The sequence below is a fragment of the Chiloscyllium punctatum genome, chromosome 22, assembly GCF_047496795.1.
Source record: "Chiloscyllium punctatum isolate Juve2018m chromosome 22, sChiPun1.3, whole genome shotgun sequence".
In the NCBI taxonomy this organism is placed as follows: Eukaryota; Metazoa; Chordata; class Chondrichthyes; order Orectolobiformes; family Hemiscylliidae; genus Chiloscyllium; species Chiloscyllium punctatum.
This window is the reverse complement of record NC_092760.1, coordinates 72,838,729-72,866,503: the sequence shown is the minus strand read 5'-3', so window position 1 is coordinate 72,866,503 and position 27,775 is coordinate 72,838,729. Positions and strand designations below refer to the sequence as shown.

The 27,775-nt window shown below is 41.8% G+C and overlaps 1 long non-coding RNA gene across 1 annotated transcript in view; it reads right to left on the bottom strand.

Moving 5' to 3' along the window:
• LOC140493378 (uncharacterized) overlaps positions 1 to 27,387 on the bottom strand; it is a 98,158-nt gene extending 70,771 nt beyond the window's left edge. Inside the window, exons 1-2 of the long non-coding RNA XR_011963657.1 lie at positions 27,222 to 27,387; positions 1,179 to 1,299 (exon numbers count right to left, since the gene is read on the bottom strand). This is a non-coding gene — a long non-coding RNA (uncharacterized lncRNA). The remainder of the gene's footprint in view (positions 1 to 1,178; positions 1,300 to 27,221) is intronic.
• Between the last annotated feature and the right edge of the window lie 388 nt (positions 27,388 to 27,775).

The following is a 27,775-nucleotide window of genomic DNA, read 5'->3' as shown; positions in this document are numbered from 1 at the left end:
ACACTGTGTGTCCAGTTAACGCCCTTTCCTCAACACTCACTGCTGGTAAATCTGCTCGACTGTATGATGGAGCCTTCCTAAGTGGTATTTAAACCCAGTCATCCAACTGGCAGGTTGAGTTACTGTCTATTCATTTTGCTCAAACGGCTTTTGTGGAAGTGCCTTGGTGGGTTCTTGGAGGGGTTTAAGTGATTTGTTCCTTTTGGAGGTTGTGATGCTGCAGCCTGGTTGGGAGGTTCTGTAACCTAGCAACAGAAAGGTCACCATGATTATGGAGGTTGTAGATCCATTCCCTCTTTGTCTGTGAGGTGACAGAAAGGTGGAGAAATGTTGCAGAGAAACAAAGATGGATTCAGATGGGGGAGGTGCAAACTTCTTCACAGAAGGTATCACCACCATGAATCTCCACCTCATCTAGGATCAATGTCTGAGGCACAAGCACCATATTAGGATCCTGCCAATGCCATTACTACTCACCATTTCTGCACAGTCAAATACTTCAAAGTGGAACCAGGTAACACTGTCAACATTTTGCTGTTCGCTATCCATTGCTGCATCCAACAGATGATGAACACAATCTATGGAGAAGAGATTTCATGATTTTTCTCTTTGACTGGAGAGAAGCAGGAGAAATTGGCAAATTGCTAATTGCGTGAGGAGCCATCAACTACACAAGTGCCCAGAGGACATAGGCTACCCCCTCATTATGAGAGCCCAACTTAAGGATCACCGTGTGTCAGGTGAGGGTGCCCTCATGATGACCTCAGCTGGTACAGAAGTTGGACCTGTGCTTGTGGCATCACTCTGTATTTTAAACTAGCCATCCAGCCAAGTGAGTGAACCAACCTCCATTGTATATGTGGTTCTATGAGCCTCTATTGTAAACAGAGAGAGGTACTATTACATCATTATTTGGAAAGTGTTAGGAATGAATTGTTCTTTGGAGTTCTCAGGGATTTGTCATATTTATTCTTGCATTGAAGTTAAGTGCTGAGCAAAAATGCATCAATGTTCCAGCCACATAGAGAGCCATAAGAAAACCACTCGATGAAGCTTTAACATTTTGAGTCTAATAGTGTGATTATTATGAACTCATAGGAACAAGAAGACATAACAGACACGAAAGCCAAGTGTTCTACTCCATCAACGCAGCTGATGTGCTGTCATATCCAACCTACCATGTTTGTTGAATGCCCACTGTCCTAGTGGCAATCTTTATTCCAAGCAGCCTGTCAGTTCTTCCATTTACAGTCCTCAAAGAAGATTTGTCCTTGCATGTCAATAGATCCAAGCTGGCATCTAAAGACAATTCAAGATGATAAAGGTCCAGAGGTTAGTAGAGAAAGCACAACAGATCCAATAGTATGCTGACAGTAATGACACATGTTAATGTCACCAGGACTGTCTATATAGCAAGGTCAAATGGACAAAATTCCCTTCACTCACAGGACAAAGTCTCTATTCTTGAGGATGACAAGCCATCTATAAACACTGGAAATAACAGTAGAAGCTGATGCTCTCTAGTTGTTCCCTGTGATTTAATCTATAGGTGAATCACCATCAATGGTAGAGCTGCAATAAGCAGCTAATCCCTTGGCCCCAGTGCTATTCTAGCTGAAGACATCAAAGCTCAGAGACATCTGATCACATCAAGACTCTATACATTCATACTACAGACTTAGAATGAAAAGTAACTCACACTCTCAATTTTGTTCCTGTACTCCAGTCCCTTCAGTAAAACAACAATTGTAGCGATTAGTGAGAAAGGAGTTCAATCATGCTGTTCAAATTATGCAAATTATGAAGGTATTTCTCTGTTGTCCATAGCAAAGAAACTGTTGGCACACGTTCTCCTGAACCATCTAATCACTATGGTTGAAAAAGTCATTCCAAAGCCACAACTTTGCTTTAGACTCTCTAAAAGAACTTCTGATATTGTCTCAATTGCCAGATATATCAAAGACAAATGATGAGAACTAGCTTGGTCTGAAATTCAATGACAGCACTGAGGCACCAGGGACCTCCTGCCTGCCCTGCAGAGGACGTTGAGCCAACAGGTATTTTATGCTACATCATTGCTGGGTTCGGAAATGCTACATGTAGAGTTGGTCATTACAGGACAGCCTGACGACCACTATGTGCAAACCATGGCATCTGCCATCTCTGACAGCGAGTGGTATAGGGGAAGGGTAGTTTGCTGCCACCAGTCTGTCTTTGCTAATAATGAGTCAGAGACTGTCTAATTTTCAGTGGAAAAGGATGGACCACTGGTGAGTCTAAAAAGAAAAGGCATTCTCTTAATTAACAAGGTACTATATTACATGTTAGAAATAAGTACAATTTACATTACTAGTGAGGCATAATTACCAAGGACTCTTATGAGCTGGACAAAATATATCTGCACCATATCAATGCTAATCTACAACTCATTATCTCCACCCAAGATTGTGTGTGGTATTTTTGTTTCATGAAATCAGGGGATGTGGTCTTTGCTGGTTGTGCCAGCATTTATCACTGCAGTTAATTGCTTTTGAGAAGTTGATAGTGAGCTACCTTTTTGAACCACAGTCCCTTTAGTGCAGGGAGAGAGTTTGTCTGGGAGAGAGGGAGGGAGAGAGTTTGGGATTTTAACCCAATAATATTGAAGGAATAGTGATATATTTCGAAGTCAGTTTGATGCATGGTTTGACGTGGAAATTGTGGGAGAAAGTGTTCCCAAGTATCTGCTGTCATTGTCCTGGAAATGGAAGTAGCTGTAGGTTTGGAAGGTGCTGTCTGAGGAGTTTAGTGAACCTTTGCAGTGCACCTTGCAGATGCTACACCTGCTGCTATTGTATGTTGGTGGTGGAGGGACTGAATGCATGTGGATATGGTTCCAGACTGCTTAGCCTGGGATGGTGTCAGCTTCTTGACTGCTGTTGGAGCTGTCCTCACACAGGCAAGTGGGGAGTATTTCATCAAGATCCCACTTGTGCCCTGTAGATGGTGGACAGACTTTGAGGAATTAGGAAATGAGCTAATCTCTGCAAGATTCCTAGACTCTGACCTGCTCTTGTAGCTATGTATTTACATTTACAATGAAGTCATTATAGCAATCTGGAGGAACTTGCTCATAAAAATTGACAAGAGAGCGCAGAGTTAAATTAATTTGAAATAAAATCAAATAAGATGTAAGGGAAGACTTTTTTCACATAGTGTGTAGTTAGGGCCTGGAATGCATTGCCTGGAAGCCTGGCAGAGGAAAGTTCAATTGAGATATTCAAGAGGGTATTAGAAGATTATTGAAATTGAAATGATGGAAAAGATAGAAAAATGGCATTAAGTCATAAAGATCATGTGAAGAGTGTATGCAGACAGGATGTTCTAAGTGGCCTATTTCTGCACCATAATAGTTGGGTGATTGTGTGAATCAGGCAAGAGAAACAATTCAAACTTTAACCGAATATTTCCTTGCTAGATTTTATTGGAAGTAACTCTCAGAAAGAGCTTTTTCTGATAGTGGTACCATTTGCTCAGAAACTCATGTATATTTATTTTTTCATAAATTATTTTTCATAATAGGGACATGTTGACTGCGCAGAATTCAGAAATGGGAAATCTTTAAAACATCAAAGGAAATGGTTAGACTCTCTTGCAGGAGATGACTGGCACTGGTGTGATATGAATGATAGATATCACTTCTCAGCACAAGTCTGAATATCAACCAGAAACCGAACTAGGTCATCCTCAGAAAGAATGAGGCTAAAAGCACAGGTCAGCAGTAGGGAACTTCGTAGCAATTAACGCATCTCTCGATTCCTGAATATCTATCTACAACCGAAATTTGCTGGGTCAAAATTCTGGAAGGGTCTTCTTAGCAATGTTGTGGGTGTATCAACTCACCATGGACTGCTACAATCCAAGTTGGAGCATTCCTGATGAAGGGCTTATGCCCAAGACGTTGACTCTCCTGCTCCTCAGGTGCAGCCTGACCTGCTGTGCTGTTCCACTTTTCGACTCTCACACTCCAGCATCTGCAATCCTCACTTTCTCCTAGCATACAATCAGCACCTTCTCAAGGGCAATTAGGGATGTTAGTCAAATATTGCCCTTGCTAAAAATGCTCACATCATAAAAGGAAATGTTTTAAGAAGTATTTATTAAATAATTTAATTTAATCGATCGGATGACATGTTTATTTTAAATAATGAGTGCTCTCCATGCTTTGGACACTTGAACCAGTTTATGCACTAAATACATTATAAAAGTCTACTTGTCAGTGAGGCGGACAAAGGGACACAGATTTTAGTTTGCAGTTTAAGTAGATTTTATTAACAAAATATTCCTTATTAAAAACACTATGTGAGCATTTCCCAAAATCTCACAATATTTACTCTTAATCTAGCTCCATCTATCTGAGAAGGAATACTACACACAACAATCCACAAGCTTGAACTGAGCCATTGGAATCTCCATCCTCTCTGATGTAGGTCAGGCTGTCTTCCATGAAGGTTGAGGTCACAGGTTCAGGTGGATCTGAACCTGGCTCTTCTTGGGTTGTCACATAGTCCTCCTTACCACAAGTCTTCCTAGTGTGTCTTTGCCATGAGTTTTTACTGCATCTTCATTGAATCTTAGTTCGGGAGTGGCTTTCAGAGGTGTGCTCTTATCCCTCCTCACCCAGACTGTCTGGAATGTTCTGTGGCCTTTGGCCAATGGGATCATGAGCTGAGTTCAAATCATCCAATGGGGTCATGCCAACACATTTCACTGTTGCCATGCCAGGGAGGTATAAAGTGCACCTACCCAGGCAGTCAAGATGCGAGAATGTCTAACTGACACTCTTTCAATTCACAACCCTCAGGCTGGTTGTAATTGGTTCCCCCCAAACCTTTGTAACCTCTGACATTGATTTCCACTGTTTTCTGTAAAATGCCAATTTAGTTTGGCCAATTTTCTGTCAGGTCTGAGTTCTCTGGTTATCGGTCAATTTAGAGTATCCAATTTTGGGCCTGTGGTCACTTGACCATCTGAGCTTTTCATCACTAGGCATATTTAATTTTGACAGGAACAGTGGTTGCTGGTCAATTCCTTGTGTAACTTGACAATAGTCCTTGGCACTAGCCCAGCTCCCTCAGAGCCAACTCTCAGAGTATCAGGATTCTGGCACTCCTGTTTTTGTCTGTCCCCAGAGCTCCCTGATTGGACCAGATTAACAGCCCAATTAGGGAACTCATATTATACAAGATCCACCTGGTTGATCTTACACAATCACGACAGAAACAATCTAAAACTGTATTAGAAATGTAGCAGTGTGTTTGACTACCATACAGTTCATTAAACGAGATATGATGTTTGCATATTTTTGCCAACATGTATTTCAGACTTTGAATGTTTTGGAAATAATCCCTTAGTTTCAATAATGAATACTTTGACCTTAGAAAACGTGTGTGTCTGGTTGAGAAGATCATGAAAGAGACATTGAAGCCTTAGTTTGGTCAAAAAGACACAATCACTCCTCAAAATAGCAGCAGTCACCCATGACATCTTGTCTTAAGAAGCTAACACCCTGTAATAACATTAGAGTTCCTAATAATTTTTATATATCCAGGTGATTCTAGCATAAAGCACAATAACAAATCACGTATTGAGCCTTATTTCTCAAGTAAGCATTCTTCGTTGATGAAAGGTTGCAATCTGCTTGGGTCAGCAAAGTGAAGGGCCAGTTTTATCATCCTTAAAGATGCCTTTGAGCTTATATTCAGATAAAATGTCAAACGTTTTATCATGTCCCACAATTCGCAGTGTTTGCTGAGGGAATGCTGTTTGCCTCCACATGTGTGAGCTTCATCTTGATTACCTGATACAAAATGAAGAAAAACAGGCAATTCTAAATGCTGTGGCAAACCCATATGATTTTTCCAGCAAGGCCACTTTAGATAATCCTGGAAAGATGCTTCATGACCTACTAGAAAAATAAAGGAAGCATTTTTTTCAAGTTGTATTTGAAGCAGTTAAAATTAATAATAATTTATTTTGAATAAAATGAATATGGATTCTACTTTTTTTTTAGTATAATGATGTTAGCCACCGTTAGGATTAAGAACAGTAACCTGTAGTCTATTAAGAGTACAGTAGCTTATACTCTTAATACTACATTAAGAGTACAAACAAGCTAATAAAAAGTGGCTGTTTTCAGCCCAAACTGAGTTTATTGTAATGTAACAACATTTGACTAGATTCCCTACAATGTAGAAACAGGCCCTTTGGCCCAACAAGTCCACACCTACCCTCCAAAGAACAACCCACCCAGACCCAGTCCCCTCATTTACCCCTGACTAATGCTCCTAAAACTATGGGCAAATTTAGCATGGCCAATTCACCTGGCCTGTGGGAGGAGCACCCACAGGGTATGCATGCAAACACAGGGAGAATGTGCGAACTCCACATCGACAGTTGCCCAAGGTGGGAATTGAACCCAAGTCCCTGGCACTCTGAGGTAACTGTGCTAACCACTGAGCCACCACACTGCTATCTAAATATTTGACTAATCTATGAGTCAGTTTTCAAAAGCAACACTGAAGCAAATTGATGTTAAATAGGTTTGAACGTCAGGAAAAAGTGTTGTAACATCACATGAAGAATGTGTTTTCATTTTTCTTTTGCACCCTATTATAGCAGAATTTATTAACACTAATTCCCTGCCATTATTTTATCACCCAGGTCTTAATAATGCCAATTAAGGGCTTATTAATAGATCATTGGTGTTGATTGCTAATGTTTTCCATTTAGCACAAGAGAATCTTTGCTCGTGTTCACACAAGTCAGTGTGTTTATTTCTGGCTAATGAAAATATGCTGGCGAACATGTAAGCTGCAAGATACCCATGAAGTCTAAGACAGATAGCAGCCATTGTAATACAACAAGATCATAACTGGATCCAGGAAAGGAAGGAATTTAATTCTGATCATGAAAGTTAAAGCTGGTTGGGTTTTATCAAACGTTCACTGGCAAGCTGCCCAACCAAAACAAACATCCATAAATTGGGCTTGAGAAAACTGATCCCTATCAACCAGATTCCATGCTGGAGGTAAGGAGCTTTCTCAGGATCAAAATTGGAGAAGCATGAGGCAGATTAATCAAAACTGCACTGTGGGCATGTAGTAGCTTTCCTTCTGGTTCCCCAGTGAGAATTTTCAAACTTATCTTCCAATGCCTCATTGTAAGTCATTATTCCTTACTGCCCCATGCCTCTTTAATATGCATGCCCCTCAGCAGGACGTAAAAATTGAGTTGCATTCACTTTGTGAGGCCTGATATCTAAGTCAGCCAAACATCTTTGTGGGCGGCACGGTGGCACAGTGGTTAGCACTGCTGCCTCACAGCGCCAGAGACCCGGGTTCAATTCCCGCCTCAGGCGACTGACTGTGTGGAGTTTGCACATTCTCCCCGTGTCTGCGTGGGTTTCCTCCGGGTGCTCCGGTTTCCTCCCACAGTCCAAAAGATGTGCAGGTCAGGTGAATTGGCCATGCTAAATTGCCCGTAGTGTTAGGTAAGGGGTAGATGTAGATGTAGGGGTATGGGTGGGTTACGCTTCGGCGGGGCGGTGTGGACTTGTTGGGCCGAAGGGCCTGTTTCCACGCTGTAAGTAATCTAATCTAATCTCGGCTGCCAGGACAACAGCAAAGTTGAAGTCATGGGGTACCAAATGATGAAGGAATGAAGCAAATATCCATGGCTGCATGTACGCTGCTCTTTTTTTTTCATCTTTGAGAGCCAGCATAGGAGGCTAATTTTCAGTGTGGATGGAGGGAGGAGGAGGCCTCCGTAGAACATCAGTACTGCCTAGTTTCTGTAGGTGGTGAGAGCCAACAGTATCTACCAATCAATTCTCATTTCAGTGGAAGTGATGGAATGTCAGCATTAATTTTACTCCTGACAGGCAATTTGTCAAATGGACCCACCTGGTAATTTGACTGGTCAGCTACAGACAAAAGACTTAAATAGTGGGTGCATTTTCAATGGCGGTTGATGGAAGGCATTTTCATCTGGAGGTCCTAGCTTCTGATTGGCTTGTACAAAAAGTCAACAAGAAGCTAGAAAGAGCAGTCTTCGTTCCACTCTCAATGTGATATTCATCATGCTACTTTTCAAGGGTCAAAATATAGCTCTGGGTGCAGTCATATTTGGATGTATCTGAATGACAGGAGATCCTTTTTGTCTGAGCAGTGAACCCAGGAATTTCCCATCATCCTGTTGCTTCCACTCTACATATTCCAATGACTCTCATGTTGGTATTGATGTCCATGGACCAGTATTGCCATCCAGGAATAATTATACATATCCTCAACCTACACTGAGTGCCACAAAGTGAACTGATCCTTTAGAGCTCAGAGTGATGAACCATTAAAATTGGCATACCCTCTCATTTTTCTATTTTTTGAAATACATGGTGATAAATTTAAATGCATGTTATCTTTTCAATGTTTACATGGCCCTACATATTGGGGCCAGCTTGTCCATGGCCTGTCTGGGGACTTCTACCTTTCTGCACAACCTGGAAGTTTGCAGAGAGCATCCACTACAATCCTCTCTCTGGGCTGCTCTATGGGCATGATGCTAATGAGACAAAGCTGCTTTCACAGCTCCCTGCAATTTGCAAACCAAGACCTTCAATGTGAGGATCTGTGTGAGATTGGAGCACAATTATTATTGACACAGTCAAGTAATAAATGCTCAGGAAATATTTAAACATATGCAAAACAGTTATAACTGCCTTGCATTGCTTACATTAAGATGATAACAACAAGAGAACATCAAGAGACTGAAGCCAAACAAAATCAACAATTAAGCTTTGGCTCAGTTTCAAACAGTACATCCAATATCCCCATTTGCTCAGCATTTACATAGCAATAAACTTGTTTTTCAGTATCTGGCAGATTGTTCTCTAATGCATCAAAAAATCCATCTCAGTATTCCACATGGAAATGAGTTTACTGATGTGCTCATGATTTGCCTTATAGTCATTTTACAGCCAGTTCATGTTCAAAACCACTTCAACCAAAAGAGTACTGTATCAATAATTTCTCAGTGTTCTGAATCTACTGCATGTCAGTTACAGAATAGATTCCTCCATGATTCCATGCTTGGGGCACAACAATCCCATGGCACCTGACATCCCCTTCTCTCTTTATGGACTAAATGTAGCTGCCTTGATGCCAAACCCAACAAACTCCGTCATCCCACTCCAGATTTGACTTCCTCCTTCCCTTACTCTGGATCTGACATCCTGACCCTATGCTACCCTGCCACTGGAACCAATGCACTCTACTCCAGATCCAACACTTCTAACCCCACTCCAGAAGCCCATGTTGCCTCAAGCACTCCTTCAAATGGCATGGGTTTCTTTAGGATTCTTCTGAATTCCTCCCACAATACAAATATGTGCAGGTTAAATGGATTGACCAGCAAAATATCTCATAGTGCAGGTTAGGTGGATTAGCCATGGTTATGGAGATGGCGAGTCTAGACGGGACACTCCTCAGGGGAGTCACTGTAAACACAGTGGGTCGAATGGCTTCTGTCTGAACTGGAGAGATTCTATGATTCTATAATAAACCCCACCCCTGGGGACTCATGGTTACGTACTAGGTCCATATGTCATCCTCAACCAACTAGCATAAACTCATCATCACTTATCTGACCAACTGGCACTTTGATACCCTAACCACCTGATGCTTACCCCACCCCTGCCCCAGTACTCTTCCCCCTACCTACTTGTCACCTGGCACTTCAGCCCCTACCTACTTGGCACCCTATGTAACTGGCACCTTATCTGACGGTCACCCTACTTCTGGCAGCTTACTCTCTGAGCATCCATACCTTCCTTCCATTTGGACAGTGGTGAGAAATAGGATGCAGTTTGTCTTCCCCAGACAGTTCTGCAGTATGAGAGTGTGTTGCTGGAACAGCACAGCAGGTCAGGAGGCATTCGAGTAGCAGGAGAATCGACGATTGGAGCCGGAGCCCTTCATTAGGAATTCTTTCCTGAAACGTCGATTCTTCTGCTCCTTGGATGCTCCCTGACCTGCTGTGCTTTTCCAGCAACACACTCTCAACTCTGATCCTCCAGATTCTGCAGTCCTCATTACCTCCTAATTTGGAAGTACAAGGCAATTTTCAGAATGGAGTCAGACCTCTGGCTCTCTCCAGACCTCTCTTCATCTCCTCGCAGAAATCCAGAGCTTTTTCATTTCACAGAATAAGGAGCAGAAGATTTGATCATGATTTGTTTTGCAGTTAACTGATCCTTTCTGCATGTTTGGAGCCTTGATGTTTGTTTATTGGAAACCATGAGGAGAAACAAACTCAACAGTAAAGTTTTCAAAACTGAAGGTTTTGCCAGCCCGCTTATGTTTGCCGTTGTATTGAAGAGTGGGACAAAGCTAAACCTGTGGGAAAGCGTCATAGGATATCTGGATCTTTGTCCCATTTTTGAGTTACTGAGATTCTTTCTTTAGCCTGGCAATCACACTGTCCAGATGGGTGAACTGCACCACAGGCGCTAATCTGCTATCTCTGATATCCTTCATGCTTCCGGTCACATCTTCATCAGATAGCAGGCTGACATGACAGCACTGTGAGCTGTTTATTTTGTACTTCCTGCCTTTTCATGTAATGCACCACAAGAGATTGTTTTCAAAAAAGGTTTATTAATTCATTGTACCCACCTGCCAATAATCCAGGAGGATGAAACTCAAAATACGACTTCTAAACACACCAGCTGTCACTGCTCCTTCTCACACTCCACCGAGACACTTCATATTATTGCATTACATTGTTTTACTGTGCTGTGGTAATTGTAGGCTGTATCATGAACAGACCCCATGCAGGGGTCTCCAGTCTGTTACCATTCCAGTCTCTGACGTTTGTTTAGCTAATATTGTTTTGGCTCAATACGTTACTGCTAAATCCTTTCAAATTCCAGGTACGTCCAATAAACTAATTTCCTGAGTGTACGGAATTTTGATGGTACACCTCCAACAACACCTGGCATGCACTTAAGACAGTCATTTTTACTGTATCATAATCAGCAGTACTTGCTTTTGGGTGAGAGGGAGTAAAGCTTAAGGGCTTTCCTCAAGAGTTTGCTTGCAGGAATACATATCAGTTTTGGATTGGCTACTTTCACTGCTGTGCCACCTACACAAAAGAGGTAAAAAAATGCTCTGCCTCTGTTTCCTCAAGCAATAACCATCTCCCATAACAGGCAATCTAACTACTGCCCCTTGACATTCAATGGTGTTACCATCACTAAATCCCCAATTATGAACATCTTTGGGGTTACCAGTGACCAGAAGCTCACTGGACTCACCGCATAAACAGAGTGGCTACGAAAGCAGGTGAGAGGCTAGGAATATTGCAGCGAGTCATTCAGCTCCTGCATCCCCAAAGCCTGTCCATCATCTGCAAGGCGCAAGTCAGAAATATGATGAAATACTTGATACTTACCTAGATGAGTGTCGCTCCAACAACACTCACAAAACTTGACACCATCCAGAACAAAGCATCCATTCCCCCTGCCACCAACACTCAATAGCAGCAGTGTGTACTGTCTGCAGGTGCACTTTGAAATTCGACCAAGGTCCTCAGACAGCAACTTCCAAGCCCATGACTACTTCCACTGAGAAAGACAGATACCTGGGACCACCACCTGCTAGTTCCCCTCCAAACCACTCACCATCCTGACTTGGAAATATGTCACTATTCCTTCAATGTTGCTGAGTCAAAGTTCTTAGAATTCCCTCCCTAAGGGCATTATGGGTCAATTTACAACATGTGGACTTGCAGGAGTTCAAGAAGGCAACTCATCACCATCTTATCAAAAGCAATGAAGGACGGGCAATTAATGCTGACCCAGCTAGTGATGCCCATGTCCCAGGAATGATAAAAGAAAAGCTTCAGAATAAACGAAGCAAACTGAATTGGTTCCACCATCATGTTTGAGTCAGTCATGTCTTCACAGATACAGGGATCCCACTCCTCAGCTGGAGTTCTCTTAGTTCAAAAACAACTTGCTGAAAATTTTCTTCAAATTCTCTCCCTTTTGTACTTGATCTTTCCTCAGTATTCCATCTCTTTCTCTCTCTCTCTATTTTTCCTTCCTTCTCTTTTTCATGAATTTCTCATTTCCATAACTTGAATTTAAAATTTCTCTTACACTATCTGTTTCATCTCCCTTATTCTCCACCAATAAACCTTTCCCCATTCCTTTTAAAATTTCAGGTTTCTGACTTTCAAGGAAAATTCTATTCCAAAGTGTCTTGTGAAATTTTTCAATTGTTTGAGAATCATAGCGTTTAAATATTTAAAATTAACTTCCCCTAATTCTGCTAGAAGCAATCTGGCATTGCATGAAGACATTTCTATACTGTAGCAATGTAAACACACTCCTTTTATAGGTATTTCCTTTAAAATTGTTTTTGATGTGTCAATTTACCTCATTCTTTTATTTTGACTATGGATTCATTTCGTCACACGAGCCAGCAACTTGTTATGAACGGAGGTTTGGGTTACGCAAATGGTTGCTCCAAATCATTGAACACTTGAAAGGTAAGGAACAAAGATTAGGGCAGTACAGTTATTCAGTGGTTAGCACTGCTGCCTCACAGCACCAGGGTCCCGAGTTCCATTTCAGCCTCGGGTGACTGTCTGTGTGGAGTTTGCACATTCTCCCTGTGTCTGCATGATATTCCTCTGGGTACTCCGGTTTCCTCCCACAGTCCAAAGATGTGCAGTTCAGGTGAATTGGCCATGCTGAATTGCCCATACTGTTAGGTGCATTAGTCAGAGGGGAATGGGTCTGGGTGGGTTATTCTTTAGAGGGTCGGTGTGGTTTGGTTGGCCGTAGGGAATCTTATCTAATCAAACCTTCCCTCTCTGATTAGTTGGAATAAATTCAATTTAAAAATTGATTCTTTCCCTTCTGCATACAATTTCCCAAACCCAAATGAGCTTCAGAGGGTCAGTGTGGACTTGTTGGGCCAAAGAGCCCATTTCCATTCTGTAGGGAATCTAATCTAAATTTTATGTTTGATAAGAGCCAATTTAACAGGACTTTCTTAAGTTATCAAAATGATTGTTGAGATTCTGTAGTTCTTACTCCTTTTGATTCTATTCAATTCCAAAATTCAGGTGAGAGCCCTTTTGTTGCCCTGTTTTATCTGACTGCCAACTAGTAGACTTCTTTAAAGACAAAAAAATCTGCAGACGCTGGAATCCAAAGTAGACAGGCAGGAGGCTGGAAGAACTCAGTGAACCAGGCAGCATCAGGACGAGGAGAAGTCGACATTTCGCGTGTAACCCTCCTTCAGACTGGAGGGTTGGGTGTAGGGGGAGCTGCAGATAAAGGGGGTGGCAGGGGCAGGGTGATGAAGTGGGGATAGGTGAAAACAGGTAGAGGGTACGACCTGGTTGGTCAATGGGAGAAATGAATCTGGTAGGTGGCTGGGACTGCAGCTCGCCCTACACCCACCCCCCAGTCTGAGGAAGGTTCCACTCGAAATGTCGACTTCTCCTAGTCCTGCTCCTGCCTGGCTTGCTAGGTTCTTCCAGTAACCTGCCTGTCTACTACAGCTTGGTGACTTCTAGAAATCAGTAAGAAGACTTTCGTTCCTGAAATACACGAGTGACTTCAGGATAGTTCTTCAATTTCAACCTTCACATATGCTAATGCTCAAACCCAGGCTGCTACATAATGGAACAATCATGACAGTGTCAAGCTCCTGGGAGTGGTCATCCACAACAAGCTTTCTTGGACTTTTCATGTGGACGCACTGGTTACAAAGGCCCAACAACATCTCTTCTTCCTCAGGCAGCTGAGGAAATTTGGCATGATGGCAAATACTCTTGCCAACCTTTATAGGTGTGCCATTGAGAGCATTCTGTCTGGATGTATCACTACCAGGAGTGGCAACTGTACCATTCAAGATCGGAGACAGTTACAGAGAGTGTTGAACTCAGCCCAGACAATCACAAAGGCCAAGCTCCCATCTATAGAATCCATCTACCAGGCCCACTGTCAAGGAAAGGCCGCCAGCATTCTCAAAGCTCCCTTCCACCTTGGCAATGCTTTTCTACAATCTCTACCATCGGGGAGAAGGTACAGAAGCCTGAACACATGCACAGGCTGGTTTCATAACAGTTTCTATTCTACTGTTGTTAGAATACTGAATGGACTCACAAACTCTTAACATTTGCCTGTACCTGTGTTTTTGTTTTTGTTTTTGCCGCTGTTTACCTATTATTTACAGTAGCGCCTCAACATACAAATGACCCCATTGACAAACAAATCGGTTTATGAACAGGATTGTACGTAAAATTTTGCTTCAATTCTTACGAAATTCAAGGTATGAACGAAGGCATGAACGAAGGTACGAACGCAAAAAGCCCGTGTGCGACCACGTGTTTTCATTGTTCTGCTTTGCTACACGCGCTTTGAACGCAAAAGCTCTCGGGCCCCGTGTGATCTCATACAGTTCATCTTTGGCGTGCGCGCTGTGAACATCGTTCGTTGCTACGTCCAAGCATTCTTACGCCTTTTTTTTTGTTTTTTGCATTAAATTAGCCCTCATCATGGCTCCCAAGAAAGTGAAAAGTGGTCGTGATAGTGGTGTTAAGAAGCCTAAACATATTACTGTGGAAGAAGGAAATAATAGCTAAACATGAGAATGGTGCTCGTGTATCTGATCTCGCTAAGCAGTACGACATGGCGAAACGGATCAATTGGAATTAGATTAATTCAAACGAGAAAAATTGATTCAGTTCGCAAACTTTTCGGTTCGCGAACCGGGTCCCGGAACGGATTAAGTTCGTAAGTCGAGGTGCTACTGTACTTATCTATGCTACTTAACTCTGATCTGCCTGCATTGCTCACAAGACAAAACTTTTTACTGTGCCTCAGTACATGTGACAATAAGTTCAATTCAATTCAATGCAATTCACCGGTACAGTCAAAATTGGCTTTTTAACCTTTTAATGTATTTGCTGCTTGCAATGTGGTCTCCGCTACACGAGGGAGACAAAATACAGACTGGGAGGCTGCTTTGTGGAACACCTATGTTCTGACTGTAAAAATGATCCTGACCTTCCACTTGCCTCAGATGTCAACAAATCACCATGTTCCCAGGCTAACGTTGCTCTATTAGGTTTGTTGCAGCGTTCCAGCAAGGCTCAGTGCAGCATCTCATTTTCTGCTTGAGGTCCCTGCAGCCTCCAAGATTCATAACTGCGTTCAATAATTTTACAGCCTGAAAACCTTTATCTATGTCCTTGTTCCAGCCCCATACCTCAGGCTTCATCATGACATGGGCTGTTTTCAGCATAGCCAACCCATTTTCACCTACTCGTGGTCCCCATTATCAGCTTTTCTCTTCCCTAGCTTACCATCATCCATGAGAAAGTGAGGACTGCAGATGCTGGAGATCAGAGCTGAAAATGTGTTGCTGGAAAAGCGCAGCAGGTCAGGCAGCATCCAAGGAGCAGGAGAATCGACGTTTGCCCGAAACGTCCATTCTCCTGTTCCTTGGATGCTGCCTGACCTGCTGCGCTTTTCCAGCAACACATTTTCAGCAGTTACCATCATCCATCCTTTTCTCAGCCTAATTTTCTTCCCCTTCCTCTGGCCTCCATCTCTACATTTCTCTTTACCCCTAACCCCCCAACCTTTATCATCAACAGAAGTCCCATTTTCTCTTCGCTGCTATTAGTTCTGCAGAAGAGTGTGGACTCAAAACATTAGCTCTACTTTCCCTCTACAGATGTTGCCAGACCTAAGGGGAGACAATAGCCTGGTGGTATTATTGCTAGACTATTAATTCAGAAACTCAGCCAATGTCCTGGGGTCCTGGATTCAAATTGCACCAAGGTGTATTTTGAATTTAATAAAAGAATCTGAAATTAAGGGTCTAATGATGACAATTAGACCATTGTTAATTGTCAGGAAAAAAAATCTGGTTCATTACTGCCCTTTAGGGAAGAAAATCTGTCATCCTTACCTGGTCTGGCCGGCTTGTGGCTCCATACCCACAACATGAGGTCGATTCTTAACTGCCATCTGAACAATGAGGGATGGCCAATAAATGCTGGCCTAACCAGAGATGCCCACTTTCCATGAGTGAAATAAAAAAAAGCAGAGCTTCCCCAACAATTTCTGTTTTTATTGGCTTTTTAACCCTTGTTTTTCATTGGGGGAAAAAAGTACACAAAATGTGTCTATAGTTTGGGACATAAATCACGGAGAGGCAGTGTGCTGTTGGTTAGGGGACTGCCAGCACATCATGTTCCAGTCTGGTTAGAGTTGCCTCTTCCCGCCGCTTTGCATGTTGCTTGGAGTTCCCTTCATGTCCGTGGGTGTAACATTTGGTGGTTCTCTCTTTCTGTCTCCAAACAGTCACATGAGTTATATCCACAGCCATTTTTTGGCTGTATCAGCCTCTTTTAACAAATTGTTAAAATTACAAGTTAAAAATATCTAGAGTACTTTGGGGTTCTGACCCCTTGCCGTGACAAGAGTAGTTGCAGTCACCAACCTCCAATCCATTTCTTGGCACTGTTAATATTTTCAGTAATTACTGGGATGATGCTTATCAGAAATTATGCTTTTCATCAAAAAAGCTTGAAGGAACCAATGGGGCTCCTCTTGCTCCATTAATAATGAGAAGAATGTATTCGTGGCCAAGTAATCTCAAGGTCTCATGCTCCGATCAATTTCCTAGTAACTTGATCAATATCGCTGTGAACTATGCTAGAAGGCAGTGTCCTTGGCTCATGGTCTTTGAAATATTTCCCTGCCTTGTGCCATTCATTTTATTTTTCAATAAGTTTCCCCAATTATCAAGCCATCTAACAAATATTCTCTTCCTTCCTCTTTTCTACTTGAAACCTTTCCTTCATAATGTCACACAGTCCATTTTTTTCTTAGAATCCCTACAGTGTGGAAACAGGTCATTTGGCCCTCCGGATAGCATCCCATTCAGACCTATCTCCCTACCCCCTTTTCCTTTTAACCCTGCATTTCCCATGGCTAACATACTTAACCTGTACATCCCTGGACACTATGGGCAATCTATCATGGCCAATTCACCAAACCTGCACATCTTTGGACAGTGGGAGGAAACCAGAGCACACAGAGGAAGCCCTCGCAGACACTGGGAGAATGTGCAAACTCCACACAGACAGTTGCCCAAGGGTGGAATCAAACCCGGGTCCCTGACGCTGTGAGGCAGCAGTGCTAACCACTGAGCCACCATGCTGCCTTTTTCCCTTAAGATGTGCCTGACTCAAACATTCTGTTCCTAATTACATTCAACAGATTTCATCAGTTGTACATTCTCTACAGCAGCTTATCATTCATCTTACTCTCTAGTTGATCCTTTCCGTTCTCCTCCAAACCCACAATTCAAAACTGATTATCTGGTTGGCCAGGTTGGTTATGTGAGGTTTTCTACTGTTGGTTGTATTGTAGCTCAGTGGAACCTGCCATATTGGTTGGTTAGTTTGAGAAGAACCTGGCACCACAGTAGAAGGCAATGACAAACTACCACTGAAAACAGCCAGGAAAATAGTTCACTTCATTTGAATTTCCTAACCAGACAATCATGTCATTATTATACCACCATCTAATGGATGCTTTACATCTTTCATAGATATTTGGAAATGCTCCTTAGATATGAAGCAGAGACAGTATGTTTAATAAAACATAGATTTAATAAAGATGAGGGTTGCAATATAATAACATTGTGAGACTGTCTCAGGGAATATTATCTATTGTACTGAATCAAAACTGATGCTTCACAGAAATATTTAAAATCCAACTAACAGAAGTTTGGTGTTATGCACCAAGCATAATTTCCTTCCACAGGAGTACAGCATTGAAGGCATTACTAATGAAAAAAAATAAAAGACAAGCTGCAGAGAAAAGGAAATGAAATTCAGCCTCAAGAGAAAGTGATGATTGAAATAGGTGTGTGTGATAACTCCAATACTTTTATGACCCAACTGATGGTGATATTCACTTTGTCAAAAATCAGTTTGGATAGAGTGAATATGCAGAGGGCGTTTCCACTAGAGAGAGACCATGATCTGAGGACACAGCCTCTGAGTAAAGAAACAACTCTTTCGAACTGAGGTGAGAAACAATTTCTTCAGCCAGATGTTGGTGAATCTGTGGAACTCATTGTTACAGAAGGCTGTGGAGGCCAAATCACTGAGTGCATTTAAGACAGAAATAAATAGTTTCTTGATTAGTAAGGAATCAAGGGGAGTCAGGGGAATGGATTTCAGAAACATTAGCCATCATCAAATGGTAGAACAGACTTGATAGACTGAATGATCTAATTATGCTCCCATATCTTTTGGTATTATAGTCAGTTACACTCTGCTGTACACCCGAACCAATCTCAGGGAACATCTTTGAGACACCCGCACCAATCAACCCCACAGCCCTGTGACTGAACATGCCAACTCCCCCTCCCACTCTGCCGAGGACATGATGGTCCTGGGCGTCCTCCAGTGCTACTCCCTTCCCACCTGACACCTGGAGGAAGGATGCCTCATCTTCCACCTCAGGATCCTCTAACCCCATGGCGTCAATGTGGATTTCACCAGTTTCCTAATTTCTCCACCTTACCCCAGTTCTAACCTTCCAGCTCAGCACCGTCCTCATGACCTGCCCCAATAGTCAATCCTCTTTCCCACCTATCCACTGCACCCCACTCTCTGACTTATCACCTTTACTCCACCTCCACTCACCTATTGCACTCTCAGCTACCTTCTCACCAGCCCCACCCCCTCCCATTTATCTCTCCCCCCTGAGGCTCCCACCCTCATTCCTAATGAAGAGCTTTTGCCCAAAATATCGATTCTCCTGCTCATAAGATGCTGCCTGACCTGCTGTGCTTTTCCAGCACTACTCTAATTTTGACTCTAGTCTTCAGCATCTGCAGTACCCACTGTTGCCTGCGCTCTGCTGTCTGTCAGCACTAAATACCATTTGGATAGAAAACTCTTTAACCTGAGTCATCTCCATGCCAAAATTAAACTGACCTCCATAAACATAATTATCTAGTTTGTGGATAAGTGCAGTGTCATTGTCCACTCTGCTCCAGGTTTTCAAGATAGCCTCAAACTCTTCAATTCTCCACGAAAGAAACTTAGCCTGTCCATAGAAATTGGTGAAACAAAATTCATAAATCTGTTGAGACCTGGTCAAATCCCATACCTCCCATACATGTCGAAGAAATGACTCAGGAATAAGTTGAGTACTAAAATAGGTTGGCCTGGCCAGTGCTTTGTCATGTCCAATGAACATATAAATTTAAGGAGAGAAACATAGCAAATAAGAGCAGGAGTAGCCCCTCTGCCATTCAATATGATCATGGTTGATCATCCAGTTCAGTACCCTGTTCCTACTTTCTCTCCATACATGTAAATCCTTTAGCCCAAAGAATTGCATCTAACTCTTTCTTGAAAACATTCAATATTTTGGCCCCAACTGCTTTCTGAAGCTCACCACTTTCTAGCTGAAGATATTTCTTCTCATCTCAGTTCTAAATGGGCAATGCTATATCCTTAAACTATAAGCCCTGGTTCTGGACTTCCATGTCATCGAGAACATGCTTCCTCCATTTACGCTCTCTAGTCCTGTTAGAACTTTATAGGTTTCTATGAGATGCCCCTTCATTCTTCTAAACTCCACTAATAAAGTCCTAACTGGTCAATTTAATCTTCATACATCTGTCCTGCCAGCCCAGGAATCAATTGGGTAAAACTGAACACCCATACCTTGATAGTCACTTCTCTTAAAAGATCACCATTGATGAGGAAATCCAACAATGGATAACCCATGCCAGTTTAGCCTTCTATTAACTGTAACATTGAGTATTGACAACAAAGATCAGTGCAAGTCAATATAAGTGCTAGTGTACAGAGCAGTTGTCGTCATCACACGCCTATATTGCAGTGAGACCTGGAATGTGCCTAAGTAACACGTAAGAGAACAAGAGAGATTTTGTCAACAACAGCTCCACCATTTTCTCTGGATTAAATAGTCCAATAACTGAGCAAATGCATATGTCCTTCACAAAGTCGGCTCCACAAACATTCAGAAAAAAATGTCCTGTCAAACCAAGTGCAATGGATTGGATACCATTGACACTAATGAGTGGGATGAACTTGCTACTAATTGTTCAGGATATGGCTATGTGTTCATCAAGTTGTATCCTTCATTAGCTCACAACATCTTAATAATGAAGCAGAGCAGAGGAAGAGATGAAAAGTAAAGGAAACAAATCCTGCCTTCTAGATCCCACTACATCATGGCACCTACTGCTCCATGCACTAAAAGGTCATTAGATGGAGAATTGAATTTTTCAGTCACATGAAGCCCCATGGGAGAAATGTTTAACTGTGAGTAGACATTATCATTGAAATGGGGGACAGTCAATGATTTTTAACATTAATTTTGAACATTTCACTGCTTTTTTGCGGACAGTTCTCAACATTGTATTAATTTGAAACATTAACATTGAATTAAATATTCACAGATCTACAAATAGTCCAGTATCAATTTTTTCACAATCAACTTCATTCTATTTTCATTGTCATATTATTTGTAATAACAATTCCTGGTATAATAAGCATATTTCATTTTGAACTTGTGTCCAGACATAACCTCCAAGTCAGACAGATAATTACGTATATTTATTTAATTGAAATAGATTTTTAAACTGTGCCTACAAGGTTAAAATTTTCATATATAACTGTAGATATGCTTTAACAACAAAATAAAATTTATTACATGCTGGTAAAAATAAAAGTGGAATCTAAATATGGCAGATAATTAAAACAATCTTAAACTCAGAGTAAAGCAAAGTTTCGATCTGTTTTTCAATTTTATTATCACAGAGACCATGGTCCAGAGAGCTCACTCCCATATCTCAATTATTTTATTTTCTATTTCCCTGACTCCTCTCAGTTTCCTTGCCATGGACAATGAACACAGATTGTTGAGTACTCTCTCCCCACCCCCACCCTCCTCTAGCTTATCTCTCCATGCTTCAGGCTCACTGCCTTTATTCCTGATGAAGGGCTTTTGCCCGAAACGTTGATTTCGCTGCTCGTTGGATGCTGCCTGAACTGCTGTGCTCTTCCAGCACCACTAAACCAGTATTTCCTTTCCACATCTGCCTACAATGAGCATTTCTCAAATCTGCGAGCCTAATCATCCTCAGTTCAAATAACCTGCAGATTTCCAGCTACACACTCTATTGGTTTGAAGTTTTTACAAAGGATACCTTTCAATTCAAGTAATTGTTTCCCAACTGTGTTGAATCCTTCTTCTGGGATAGACACTAAATTTGCTTCTAATCTCAATACTGGTGTCCACTGAACTGAACAGAAACATTTTTTCTAAACTGAGTTAAGAACAAATTCTGAACTGAAAACCAAATAAAACAAAGTCTTACATGTTTACTCTACCAGTCATAAACCTAAAAGTATAAACATCTTCCTGTTAAACCACATGTTACCTGCAAATTACAAAATGCTGGATTTATTCACTTTTCCAATGGGCATTTGAATCTTGTTTATTTTACAAGAAAACTCTTCACAGAAGTAACCAACAGCTACGTGCATTTATGCTGAGATCCAAATTCCAAAAATGATGTTTACATATAAATTATACACCTTTCACTCCATAACAAAACCACCAAGAGAGAGTGCCTAATACAAATATTTTTGCAACATCTTTGAGTGTGGAGTTGCAGGTATACAGGGTAATGAAGAAAGCATTTGGTACACATGCCTTTATTGGTCAGTGCATTGGGTATAGGAGTTGGAAGGTCATGTTGCAGCTGTGCAGGACATTGGTTAGGTCACGTTTGGAATATTGCATTCAAGTTTGTTCTCCCTGCTATAGCAAAGATGTTGTTGAACTTGGCATAGGTGTAGGTGAGAGGAGAATGATTTAAAAGGGACTGAGGAGCAACTTTTTCATGCAGAGGATGGTATGTATATGGAATGAGTATGGAACTCTCTACACTAGCACTTATTTTGACTTGCACTAATCTTTGTTGTCAAATACTCAATGTCAAAGTTCATAGAAGGCTGAACTGGCATGGGTTATCCATTGTTGGATCTCCTCATCAATAGTGACGTTTTAAGAGAGTTGACTATCAAGGTATGGGTGCAGAAATGATTGACAAGGTTGTTGCCAGGGTTGGAGGGTTTGAGTTGTAGGGAGAGGCTGAATAGGCTGGAACATATTTTTTCCCTGGAGTTTTGGATGCCAAGGGGTGATCTTGAGAGGTTTATAAAATTATGAGAGGCGTGGATAAGGTGAATAGCCGCTGTCTTTTGCTCAGGTTGGGAGAGTCCAAAACTAGAGTGCAGAGGTTTAGGTGAGAGGGGAAAGATTTAAAAGGGACCGAGCAGCAACTTTTTTATACAGAGGGTGGTATGTGGATGGAATGAGCTGCCAGAGCAAGTCATGGAGGCTGGTACAATTACAGCATTCATAAGGCATCTGAATGGATATATGAATAGGAACGGTTCAGTGGGATATAGACCAAATACTGTCAAATGGAACACGATTAAATTAGGATATCTGGTTGCTGTGGATGAGCTGGACCAAAGGGTCTGCTTCCATGCTGTACAACTCTGTGATGCTATAGCAAAAGATCATGGCCACAATACATGCAATAATATTGGAGCAGCTGGACCTTTTTAATCATTCATGGGATTTGGGGATCGCTGGCTGTCTCAGCATTTATTACCCAACCCTAGTTGCCCGGGAGAAGGTCGGGGGAGCTGTATTCTCGAACTACTGCAGTCCATGTGCTGCAGGTATTGTCCCCAAATTTTGACCAAGAACTAATGATCACTAACTTAATTGAGCAATTTAGAAGAGCTGATAAAAGAAAACTACAAAAGTGAAATGAATGTTTAGGGATGGGCATCAAATGCTGACCAGCTAGCCACACCAACACCCCACAAATGAATTTTGTTTTAAAAATTTGTAATCTTCGGCCAGCAAGTTTGTTTAAGAAAAGAGTTGGAAAGTTTGTGTACCTTTGATCAGGAAATCCACTGCAACTCCAGCGAAAAACAATGGAATTTATCAGAAAAGGGCAAAGGTCAGTCGTGTTGGAACTCTTGCCTCTTACAAGACAAGTATCAAGGGAGGGACATGGAGGATCAGGATCTGTTCTCCTCAGAGCAGAGGAGCCTAAAGGTGACAAACATAGAAACTCAAAGAAAGAAAGGGCTTTGTAGGGAAGCTGTTTGCTCTGGCTAGTGCATTACATACCATACATCATATGCTTAAATAATTGGGAAATGAAACAGAGGCATTTTGATCAGAAAGTTTACCACATTGATATTCATTAAGATCTGCAATACACCACTTACAAGGGTGTGGATTTATATTCCATGTGGATTGTAAAATGCAATTGTATTTGCAATTGAGGAGGATCATTTTCAGGAATATGGAGAACAATCTGGATGATAGGATGAAGTTGGACATCTCTATCAAAGAAGTAGCATAGCCATGATGGGTCAAATAGACCTCAGTAATGAATTTCAAACCTTTGAAGCTCATATCTTTGCTCGCAAGAAATTGAGACTCTGTGCAATGAAAATTAACCTTATCAGAATCAGTGTTCCTTGTTACAAGCCGACATCAAAGGACAAATTTAATTTGGCAACTCTTGTGCTGTCTGATCCTCTGACACAGAAGTTCCAAAGGCCAGACAGTCATTCCAGTAGTGTAGAGTGGAGTTGTACATTGCCTTCAGGGGAATACCAATGTAGCAGACTCTGAGGCAATATACAGGAAATTGAAAATTCTGATGGACACGTGGGGGGGAAGATTTTTCACAAAATCCTTTAAATTTAGAGAACTTGAACGCAACTGACTCATTCAAGCTTAAGAATGACTCAGAAATTATCAGAGGATTTAAAATTGAGCCTAATTCTTAGGTAACTATTAAACTGACACTACAAGCACATTGTCTGATCTCTGCCACCCCATGCATCTGAAGGACCTAACCCAATATGACCCATACAGACATGACTTGATCTCCTAACCCAACAACAACCCCACTGTAATCACCAACCCTCCAATTCCCCATACTGCACTCAAAACTTTCAGAACTGACATCTCATCTCACCAACCCACATTCTTGTCCAAATTACCCTTCCTGGACCTAAGCCAGCCAAAACTAACACTCACCCACTACAACACCAAACCTCCTGGTCCCACTGTCCAAACCCAACTCCCAGCATGATGCTGTCGCTCCGTTCTGACCCAACCTGAGAGTAACCACACCCCCATGTCCAGGCAATGGACCCAACATACCCTCGATCTGAGTTTCCCTGACCTGAACCCCAAACTTACCTTCAGCACATATCTATTTGCCCTACCTGGTACATGTGCCCTCACCCATCTGGAGCCCTAGTATCCCATCTCCATTCGTATACCTAGAATCTTACCCCCACTGCTACCTAGCACTCCAACACCTGCCCCAACTACCACCTTAACCCCTAGCCCACCTGACAGACTACACCTTCACAATTTGCCGCTTTATCTGCCTCACCCATCTGTCACCCAACTGGCATCTTGCTGTCTAACTCATCAGGCAAATTCCTCCATTACCTACTCCACCTGCCAACCTTACCCCCTCACTTACATTACACTCTAATCTGTCCTTGTTGCCATCAATGTGGCTTTGGGCCTATAAGTAATCTGACTGCTGAAATTTGGCAGCATTGACATAATCGGAAGGGGCATGCCTTGGCCGGCAGAAATGCTCCTGCACTGAATGGCTTTCTCCTGTTGCCTCACATTTCCATTCGGGACAGGACAGGTTGAGAATTCTAACTGAAACAATCATCTACACATAAGTGGTAATCTCAAAAGATAATTACTACTGATTCAGACTGGTTCCAACTATAATTCAAAAATATCCTCAGAGTCAGAGTTAAGAACAAGACTTTCCCATGCTGGAGCAGTGCTGGCTGCTAGTAGAATCATGTTAGTATCTAACTAAAATGGGATTCTCTCAGGGACTTCAGATCAGGCAGACAATTGACAATATGGCATGATTTCCCTTTAAAACTTTGATTGGTTCTCTTAAGCCAACGGGCTGTGAGGGATACAGTTTGCATTTAAAGAGCACTTGATTAATCAGCCTACTTGTATTCAATGTCCTCAAGACTGTTCTTAAGTAATAAAGTCAAAGAAGTTTACAGCATAGAAACCTTTGGTCAAGTTGGGCCCAGCACTGTGGCCCAACTTGAACATGCCACCCAGTTTTCACAATTTGAACTAGTCCCATTTGCCTGTGTTTGCTCCATATCCTCCATACCTATCCCATCCATGTACCTGTCTAAATGTTTCTTAAATGACACAATTGTATTCACCTCCACCACTACCTCTGGCATTCATCACCCTCTGTATGATGTCCCTCTGGGCTCTTTTGTATCTCTCCCTTGTCACCCTAAGCCTACGCTCACTAGTTTTGGACTCCCCTTTCATGGATAAAGCTGTTCACTATCTATCTACCTTATTTATGTCCCTACGATTTTATAGACCTCTATAAAGTCACCTCGCAGTCTCCTATGCTCTAGGGAAAAAAACCCGAGCTTATTCAGCCATACCTTTTAACTCAAACTTCCCAGACTGGGTAGCATCTTAGTAAATATTTTCTGCCTTTTTTCGAGTTCAATAATATCCTTTTTATAGTATTGTGAGCAGAACTGCATGCTGTATTCCAAATGTAACCTTACCAAGATCTTGTCCAGCTCTCAACTCCTTAACTCTGACTGATGAAAGCAAGCAAGCCAACAACCTTCTTCACCTGTGACTCCACTTTCAAGGAGCTATGAACATGAACCCCTTGATCTCTTTGTTCTATAACACTCCCCAGGCCCTACCATTGACTGTGTAAATTCTGTCCTAGTCTGACCTACCATAATGCAACACCTTGCAATTATCAAAATTAAACTGTATCTGCCATTCTTCAGCCTACTGGCCCACTTGTTGAAGAATCCGCTGTATTCCCAGAAAACCTCCATCACTATCGACTATACCACCAATCTTGGTGTCATCCACAAACTTACTAACCATACCTCCTCAATTCTCATCCACATAATTTACATAAGCGATGAATAACAGTGTACCCAACACCAATCCCTGAGGCACACAGCTGGTGACAGCCTTCTAGTTTGAAAACAACCTTCTACCACCACCCTCTTTCTTCGAACTTAAAGCCAATTTTGTAATCAATTGGCTACCTCTCAGTGAATAACCTTACTCAACAACCCACCATGCAGTATCTTGTCAAATGCCTTGCTACAGTCCATGTGGACAATGTCTACTGCACTGACCACATCTACTTTCTTGGTCATCCTTTCAAACAACGAGTAGACAACTAGGCCAATCTGCAGTGTAGATCCAGGAGTGAGCTAAGACTTTAGTTTGATTCTGTGTGTGCTTCTAAGCACAATGTTCAATGTGCTTAGAACTGTTGTTCAGAAAGTTTCAGAATTTAATGGGTTATAGTTAATCCTTTGGGAATTAAGCACTTTGAGCAGGGGTCTGAACAAAGAATTTTGATCTGAAGTGAGAACGTGTTCTCTTAATACAGAAAATGAAACCATTAACTTAGGTGGATGCAAATACTGTGCATTAATTTACAAAATATTGCATTTGTCTGGGGGTTGGTTAGCTCAGTTGGCAGGACAGCTAGTTTGTGGTACAGTGTGGTCCCTACAGCATAGATTCAACTCCTCCAGTGGAAACCAGTCCCCTCACCTGAGATGTGATGACTCTCAGGTAAAGACCTGTACCACTCATCTTTCTCAAATGAAAGAGCAGCCTAATGGTCCAGTAAGTCTTTGGGGACTGTAATGCATTTACCGCTTTCAATTGCATGTAGATTTCTTTTCTCAGGCCAACTCTGTTCTTTCTTTCTTTCCCAAAAGCTAGTTGCTCATACTTTGAACAGAAAAATAACAATCAGAGTATGTGAGACCTGGTTCCAAAGAGCTTAAGCCATTAAAAGCCTGTACACCTGTGGGTGGATGCAAAAACTATGTGAGGGTTTATTGTATTGTTGTGTGCATTCTTATTCATTGCTACATTATGTTGTATGACAAAATTGTAAAATATGGACAGTGCGTACCTCAGTAACATTCCTATGTTGATCAGATTTCCTCTTCAGCCTTTCGCAGGCACAGCTGAGATTGCACCTCTGCATTTTTCTGCAATTTCTTTCCAAGATGTTCTGAACGCTCAAGTACTTTTCGTCATCAAAAGGACACACTTTCTGTCCATTTCTCATTCCTCCCCCAGAAAGCAGTAAGTACAAATAATAGCTCTATAGAAGCTTTTACACTGCTCGCGGGTGTGTTTCCACTTTGTCAACGACTGACAGCCACACATGCTGTCAGTGATCTGCCTTTACATTATAGCACACGGTCAGCTCAGTGCATTTCAGACACTTTAAACAATGTTCCACTCAGACCATGTTACTGGTCCTTGTATATGCAGCAGCTTCAGAGAATGACAAAGAGAGAGGATATCAGGTTTGAAATAAGATTGATGAATTCACAATCAAACTTGGCTTGAAATTAACATTGATCTCATGAGCAGCAACATGAGTTATATTCCAATTACACAACAAATGCCATAACTTGAAAGTTAACTTCAAGGTGATTCATTTTGAAAAATTATTAT